General features: G+C 49.4%; 1 pseudogene; it reads right to left on the bottom strand.

Annotated features, from left to right (window-relative positions):
* Nucleotides 1-932: 932 nt before the first annotated feature.
* LOC149353403 (uncharacterized) lies at nt 933-2314 on the bottom strand (annotated as a pseudogene).
* Nucleotides 2315-8729: the final 6415 nt, after the last annotated feature.

Below are 8729 nucleotides of genomic sequence, written 5' to 3'. Positions count from 1 at the left end.
ATACGCAACCTTTTCACATGACGTTTAGCGTGGATGACATCCCTTGTTACCCATGGACGGTTTCTTTGTGGACACTTGGTTTTTAGTGGAACATGATTAGCTATGCACTGTGAAACCATAGTCTTAAAATGAAGCCAAACCCTGTTAATATTGATTGAGGGGTCGGAGACCATTTCACTGAATGCTTCAAATTCATGTGCGAGGTAGGTTAATATGCTGGCATCGTCAACCTTATCGAAGTTCAGTGTTGTCTTTACATCAGATCGTTTTTTTTATTGCGCTGTCTAGAGTTAACAAACATAATGGTATGTTGTGATCAGAGATTCCTTCGATGATTTCTGTCTGCGCTTGGTGTACTGGAAATTGATCACTGATTAGTATAAGATCGATGATATTCTGATCCTTGCTTGCGCGTTGGTTCTAGGATCATTTGGTGGAGATTAAAGGTGAGCATTAAGTCAAAAAGAGCTTCTGAAGATGATGATATGCGTTGGATACTTATCCAGTCCACGTCCGGAAGGTTAAAGTCACCCATGAGAATGATTCTAGTGCTGCAAGCATATTGTTGAAGGAAGTCATGAATGACAGAAATGCACTCATCTCCTGAAGAGGGGCTCCTATACAGACAGCCTACACAGACAGTAGTATTGTTGCAGAGAAGTCTGCAGAATACGCTTTCAGCACATGACACATCTGGGAGCGTAACAAACGGCAGGGTTTTCTTTATCAAGAGAGCCACACCACCGCCACGGGAGTCTCGGTCTTTCCGAATGACTGAGTAGTTGGGTGGTGCGATTTCATGACTCGAAATTTCTGGTGAAAGCCAAGTCTCCGTGACGGCGACAATATCAGGTTCCCGATTAATTAATAGGTTTTCTAAAGATTTTACTTTACTAAAGATTTTATGCTCCTTGCGTTTACATTGATGATGGTCAGTGCTTTAATCGCGCTCTTCCCCGTGTCGTTGGTGGGCTCCTTTTTTCGACTGTCTCCTCCTGCTCTTCGTTTTTTTTTTTTCAGCGGAACTTTCTCGTTCGTTTCGTCATCCCAAACAAAGGCACAGCTGTTTATAAATAATTTGTCGAAGGCAAGCGAAACTTTGTCCCCTTTTTGTCGATTTTCTTTGGCACTGTTCCACAGTTTTTTTCTGATTTCTCGAATTCTCGGAGAGAAATCTTCCCCAATGGCATATTTCGTGTATTTAAGTTTAAAACCTTGCTTCAGTATTGCCGACTTGTTACGGGCATCCAGTAGTTTAAAAATTACCGGTCTATTCTTATTAGCCTGCGGCCTGCCTAACCGGTGAATACGTTCAAAGGCAACTGGATCGAGCTTTAGGGTATCTTGAATGATACTTTTGTTGACAGCCTGCTCCAGAGTTTCGGTTGATTCTTCTTCATCTTCTGGTAGTCCATAAACAATTAAGTTGGATCTCCTGCTTCTGTTCTCAAGATCGTCTATTTTTTTTCCCAGGGTTTCTATTACATGATTCATGCGAGAAATCTCAGCTTGACAAGACTGCACTTTAGTTTCTAGAAGTGTTATGGCATCTAACTTGTCTTCTATGTCTGTAAGCCGTTTTTCCTTTATTTCTTTAATATCTTCCGCAATATCCTTCAGTTGTTTAGCAATTTGTGCCATTTCAGGGCCGGGATTTGTTTCGACGTCCGCTGACAACTGGAGGAGTTTCCACAGGAATACAGCAACATCAAACACTTCAAGACACAGCTGCGGGCACGGCAGCACTACCAAGAAACGGTCGCTAGAGCGGAAGCATTTGCCAAAACGCCTGCTCACCTGCACAATGAAGACGAAAGGAAAAGCGCACCGCATGCTAGTAGTGCCGCCGAGCCCACTGCCGATGCAATTCCTGGGAAGGGTATATGTAGCCCATTCATGCGTCTATCTAGAGAAGCAGCGCTACGGCACAGGGCCAAAGGGGAGAAAGGGACGAACACAGCGCTGTGTTCGTCCCTTTCTCCCCTTTGGCCCTGGGCCGTAGCGCTGCTTCACTAGATATGTCAGACCAACTCGCCCACCAGTTCATGCTGTACCATTGATGTGGTGGCGCTCCCAGCAGATCATGCGTAGAAATGTGCTTGCACATTGCTGCTCCCGGATGATGTGGTCGAAGAAATTCCGCTGACGTCAGGGAATCGCACGCATAGAAACGAGTTCCGTTCACCGGCGAGGTCACCCAGGCTATCTCGGAAGGTTCGATGCCGCTGGCAGTACCGTGAAGAATCAGTCCAAGGTCGAGCTGCACAATGAAGACGAAAGGGTTAGCGCACCGCATGCTAGTAGTGCCGCCGAGCCCACTGTTGTACTATATTTCAGTCTAACCTCCGCGATCACGATCACCTAAGCCTTTCCCTAGCTGTTGTCGTACTTTTTATGGAAACACTTAAAAACAAAGCACCATGATCTATTTCAGTATTGTTTTATTTGGCGATTTCAGTTTTTCGAACATAACATGGAATACCAACTCCCCTTTAATGTCCCCGTTCTGGCTTCAAAGTCGCGAATTTTTGGATGTGTGCTCAGTATTCTCGTTAGTGTAGTTGTGCACTCAAGCAACTAGAATAACAGCCAATGCGGCGAATACGCTAGATTTAATCCTGACAAATTGATCTGACATGGTCTCACGTATTACATACCTGCCGGGCATCAGCTACCACTTGCTAATGCACTCTGACATTAATCTAGCACCTCCGAACACTAACAAAAATAAAAAAAAACAATGCGAGACTACAACAGACCGAATTTCCAGGCGATAAATAATGAACTATTTTCTTTTACCGATGCTTTTCCATAGCTTTGATGTCCGCAGTGTTCAAACCAACTGGATCATGTTCACAGCTATAGTCACCCAACTCACGGAACGATACACTCCTCAACGCACTGTTACCACCCGATAAAACGCTTCCTGGTATAATAATCACATTAAGCGTTTATCGAACAAAAAGAAAGCCTCTACCTCGTCGCAAAGTTCTCGCCAACTAGTGAGTGATGGACTTCGTATTCGAGTACACAGCAGAAAGGGAGATAGCCACCAGTTCTTTCTCCAAGGCGGAGTTCTCCAGCGCAAATTCACGTCTAAATTTGGAGGGGAATACATTCAAGTAGTCGTTCCCAAGAAATTTCGAACAGCAGTGCTCGAACTCGCTCACGACGGTGTAGTGGGAGGACATCAGGGCACCAAAAAAAACAGTGCTCAAAGTACAGAGTGAATTTTTCTGGCCGGGACTGCAGGCCGACGCGAAACGTTTCGTCGCGTCCTGCGACTCCTGCCAGCGGACCACTCCCAGAGGCCACGCACGAAAGGCACCCCTTGTGAGGGTTCCAGTCATCGAGACGCCCTTTCAGAGAGTCGCCATTGATATTGCGGGTCCATTGAATCCGAGGTCCGCTCAGGGAAACCGATACGTTTTAACGGTGGTTGACTACGCCACCCGGTATCCCGACGCGGTTGCGCTCCCAAGTATTAAAACGGAGAGGGTGGCCGAAGCCCTCGTCGAGATGTTTTCTCGTGTGGGAGTTCCGCGAGAAATTTTGAGCGACCGAGGCGCCAATTTTACTTCTGAGGTAATGAAAGAGGTGAGCCGACTGCTGTCTATAAAGCAGCTACACACGACTCCTTATCATCCCATGGCCAACGGCTTGGTGGAGCGTTTTAACGGGACACTCAAACAGATGTTCAAACGACTGTGTCAAGAAAGACCAAGGGATTGGGACCGTTACCTCGCCCCGCTCCTTTTCGCGTATCGTAAGGTTCCGCAAGAAAGCCTCCAGTTCTCCCCCTTCGAGCTCCTTTACGGGCGAAACGTAAGAGGGCCACTCGCCGTACTGCGAGAGCTGCGGACGAACGACGCTATTCCGGAGGAGCTGAGGACCACCTACGAGTACGTTCTGGCACTTCGCGAGGGGTTGGAGCATACCTGCAAGCTGGCACATGAAGAGCTGCAGCGAGCGGGAGAGCGGTATGGCAGCTACTGCAACTTGAAGAGCCGAAGGCGGTCGCTGAAGCCTGGTGATCAAGCTCTGATCCTCTTGCCCACTGAGCACAACAAACTGCTGATGCAGTGGGGGGGCCCTATACCGTTGTGACTCGGAAGGGGGACGTTGATTATGAAGTGGATCTTGGCCACACTACCAAAGGTTTGCACATAAATATGCTGAAAAAGTATAATCGTCGAGACGAAGATCCGAGTGTGGCTGCAGTAGGCGCAGTGGTCTCCACCGAGGAAGCGGATACAAGTGAGATGGAAGTGCCACAGGGCCACCAGTCGCAGACCTTTCATGAAGTGAGCATCGGAGACCAGCTCGCCGGGAAACAAAGGGGAGAAATCCGGCAGCTTGTGCAAGGTTACAAGGAAATATTCTCAGACATCCCAGGTCGGACCAAGCTAACCAAGTGCAAGATGGAACTGCGAACCGAACAACCGGTCAACGTGAAACAGTACCCTCTGCCTTTCGCCATGAGGGAAACCATAGGAAACGAGATTGCTAGTATGCTACAGCTTGGAATCATCGAGCGGTCCGAGTCGGCGTATAACTCGCCGCTAATAGCCGTGCGAAAGCCCGACGGCACGCACCGGCTGTGCATCGACTTTCGCCGGCTGAATGAGGTTCTGAAAGATGATGCTGAGCCCATTCCTCGCTCTGACGAGCTGCTCGCGACTGTAGGCTGCAAACGTTTTTTTTTTTTTCGAAGTTAGATTTTTCCAAGGGATACTAGCAGGTCCCTCTTTTGGATGACTCGAAAACAAAGACAGCTTTCACTTCAGGAAATGGGCATTTCCAGCTCCGCTACATGCCGTTTGGCATAAAGACCGCCCCCGCGGTCTTCACCAAGCTGATGCGTAGCATCCTTTCGGGCTTAGCAGGCGTCGCATATTATTACGACGACGTTCTCATCGCCAGCGCGACATGGGAGGAACACTGCGCAGCTCTCCGCGAAGTGTTTCGGCGGATAAAGGCAGCTGGATTGACCGTCAAACCGGCCAAATGTGAGATTGGAATGAGGGAAGTCTCTTTTCTGGGCCACAAGATTAGGTCCGGAGAAATGTCACCTCTTCATGCCACCCTGGAGAAAATTCAGAACGCTCCGCGGCCTGAGACAAAGAAGCAGGTTCGTTCGTTTCTGGGACTAACTGGGTATTATAGAGACTTTAATTATTCCAAGATATTCCACTGTGACTCGTCCGCTGTCTGACCTGACTCGAAAGGGGGAGCCCTCAAACGTTCACTGGGGCGCCGATCAGGAGCAGGCATTCGTCAGCCTCAAAAACCTGCTGACAACTGCGCCTATACTGAAGATTCCCGACTTTGAAACACAATTTGTCGTAAGGACAGATGCTTCGGATAGGGGACTCGGGACAGTTCTACTTCAAGAACACGATCAGGTGCTCCACCCAGTGGCTTATGCGAGCCGCAAGCTGCTACCGCGGGAGATAGCCTATTCGACTGTGGAAAAGGAGGGTCTGGCTTTAGTGTGGGGAATTGAGAAATTCCACGTGTTTCTGTATGGTAGGCGACTTGTCGTACAAACGGACCATCAACCACTACAATGCATCAAAGGCACTAAGTCGGTAAATAACCGGGTCCTTCGCTGGAGTCTGAAGCTACAAGAGTATGACTTTCTGGTTCAGTACATCAAGGGCAGTGATAACGTCGGGGCAGATTACATAGTCGGGTAGACTAATGGGCCCAGGCGGGTTGTTCAGATTGCTGTCACACCTTTCTAGTGTCAGTTTTCTTTTTGTGTGTGTGTGTGTCCGCTATCTTGATTACATGCAGTGATCTTTTGTATATCCTTGACTGTGTCCACTGTGATGACACTGTGTCGTAATATAAATGTAAGGTGTATGCTGTTACGATGTGCAATGTGTCATGTGATGCCCGAATTGGACTTCACGTGGACGTCCACAGTGAGTGCAGTGCGGTGCGCGTGAACTGACAAGCGTCTGCGAGATCGAGTGCAGATACTCGTACCTGTGTGAGGTGACTGTCGTGACTGTGCGGAGGGATTGAATAGCCGCTTGTATGGCTGTAGGTGGAAACACTTGTAAGCCACTTTTGAGTGCTCATTGCTTTTGTGTGCGTGCGTGCGTGCGTGCGCGCGCGCGCGCGTGTGTGTGTGTGTGTGTGTGTGTGTGTGTGTGTGTGTGTGTGTGTGTGTGTGTGTGTGTGTGTGTGTGTGTGTGTGTGTGTGTGTGTGTGTGTGTGTGTGTGTGTGTGTGTGTGTGTGTGTGTGTGTGTGTGTGTGTGTGTGTGTGTGTGTGTGTGTGTGTGTGTGTGTGTGTGTGTGTGTGTGTGTGTGTGTGTGTGTGTGTGTGTGTGTGTGTGTGTGTGTGTGTGTGTGTGTGTGTGTGTGTGTGTGTGTGTGTGTGTGTGTGTGTGTGTGTGTGTGTGTGTGTGTGTGTGTGTGTGTGTGTGTGTGTGTGTGTGTGTGTGTGTGTGTGTGTGTGTGTGTGTGTGTGTGTGTGTGTGTGTGTGTGTGTGTGTGTGTGTGTGTGTGTGTGTGTGTGTGTGTGTGTGTGTGTGTGTGTGTGTGTGTGTGTGTGTGTGTGTGTGTGTGTGTGTGTGTGTGTGTGTGTGTGTGTGTGTGTGTGTGTGTGTGTGTGTGTGTGTGTGTGTGTGTGTGTGTGTGTGTGTGTGTGTGTGTGTGTGTGTGTGTGTGTGTGTGTGTGTGTGTGTGTGTGTGTGTGTGTGTGTGTGTGTGTGTGTGTGTGTGTGTGTGTGTGTGTGTGTGTGTGTGTGTGTGTGTGTGTGTGTGTGTGTGTGTGTGTGTGTGTGTGTGTGTGTGTGTGTGTGTGTGTGTGTGTGTGTGTGTGTGTGTGTGTGTGTGTGTGTGTGTGTGTGTGTGTGTGTGTGTGTGTGTGTGTGTGTGTGTGTGTGTGTGTGTGTGTGTGTGTGTGTGTGTGTGTGTGTGTGTGTGTGTGTGTGTGTGTGTGTGTGTGTGTGTGTGTGTGTGTGTGTGTGTGTGTGTGTGTGTGTGTGTGTGTGTGTGTGTGTGTGTGTGTGTGTGTGTGTGTGTGTGTGTGTGTGTGTGTGTGTGTGTGTGTGTGTGTGTGTGTGTGTGTGTGTGTGTGTGTGTGTGTGTGTGTGTGTGTGTGTGTGTGTGTGTGTGTGTGTGTGTGTGTGTGTGTGTGTGTGTGTGTGTGTGTGTGTGTGTGTGTGTGTGTGTGTGTGTGTGTGTGTGTGTGTGTGTGTGTGTGTGTGTGTGTGTGTGTGTGTGTGTGTGTGTGTGTGTGTGTGTGTGTGTGTGTGTGTGTGTGTGTGTGTGTGTGTGTGTGTGTGTGTGTGTGTGTGTGTGTGTGTGTGTGTGTGTGTGTGTGTGTGTGTGTGTGTGTGTGTGTGTGTGTGTGTGTGTGTGTGTGTGTGTGTGTGTGTGTGTGTGTGTGTGTGTGTGTGTGTGTGTGTGTGTGTGTGTGTGTGTGTGTGTGTGTGTGTGTGTGTGTGTGTGTGTGTGTGTGTGTGTGTGTGTGTGTGTGTGTGTGTGTGTGTGTGTGTGTGTGTGTGTGTGTGTGTGTGTGTGTGTGTGTGTGTGTGTGTGTGTGTGTGTGTGTGTGTGTGTGTGTGTGTGTGTGTGTGTGTGTGTGTGTGTGTGTGTGTGTGTGTGTGTGTGTGTGTGTGTGTGTGTGTGTGTGTGTGTGTGTGTGTGTGTGTGTGTGTGTGTGTGTGTGTGTGTGTGTGTGTGTGTGTGTGTGTGTGTGTGTGTGTGTGTGTGTGTGTGTGTGTGTGTGTGTGTGTGTGTGTGTGTGTGTGTGTGTGTGTGTGTGTGTGTGTGTGTGTGTGTGTGTGTGTGTGTGTGTGTGTGTGTGTGTGTGTGTGTGTGTGTGTGTGTGTGTGTGTGTGTGTGTGTGTGTGTGTGTGTGTGTGTGTGTGTGTGTGTGTGTGTGTGTGTGTGTGTGTGTGTGTGTGTGTGTGTGTGACGCGGAACTGTTAAAGCCTTTTTCCATGTCCTCGTTGTTGATAGCGATTTGCCGCTGGTCTGTGCCTAGCAAAATATTATGGTATAATATTCTTTAGTGGAGGGCTGTGTCATAGACCAGTGGAACGTGTCTCGTCAGGTGAGAGCAGAGGCGGCGTTCGAATAGCGCAGCAGCAGGCTCGTAGCACGGCTCGGCTGTTGCTGGGGGTCCGTCAAGGTCTCTCTCGGGGCTCGGCCATCGGCGACGAAGCCGACAATGAAGTTCCAGGAAGCGTGGAAAGTTCTAAGGGCCGTGGTACGGGTGCGCTGTTTTTTTGAAAGTGGAGAGTGCAGGGAGCTGCGCGGGTTAATGCGTCCCCTCTGCCCCTTCGTCACCGCTGTTGCGGATCAGGTAGCATGGTCGTGCCGGAGAGGGGATGAGGGAGGTCGGAGACGAGGTTACGGGAATGACAAGAAGAAGAGCTTTATACAAGTAAATTTACATTATATACAAACAGAAACTGAGAGAACGTCTCAGTAAGAGAGTCTCGATAACAAGGAGCTTGATGACGAGAAGCCACATGACGATGAGCTGGATGGTCAGGAGCTACTCGGACGTACAGGGCGCCGAGTTTTATAGCCTTTCCTTTCCCTGGGCTCCCTAGATGGGGGCCGGGCCTGCCGAGGAAGGAAAGTTCACTGTGGCACCCATCACACACTCTTTCATTAGGGAACACGCTCCCGTCACGTGTGGGGAGAGAGAGAAGGATGCCATCTGCGTCGCGCAGACGCTGGAATGTCCACGAGCAGCGTT

This window comes from Amblyomma mixtum, chromosome 3 (assembly GCF_055824585.1).
Source record: "Amblyomma mixtum isolate Tamu chromosome 3, ASM5582458v1, whole genome shotgun sequence".
In the NCBI taxonomy this organism is placed as follows: domain Eukaryota; kingdom Metazoa; phylum Arthropoda; class Arachnida; order Ixodida; family Ixodidae; genus Amblyomma; species Amblyomma mixtum.
This window is presented reverse-complemented; position numbering and strand designations above follow the sequence as displayed.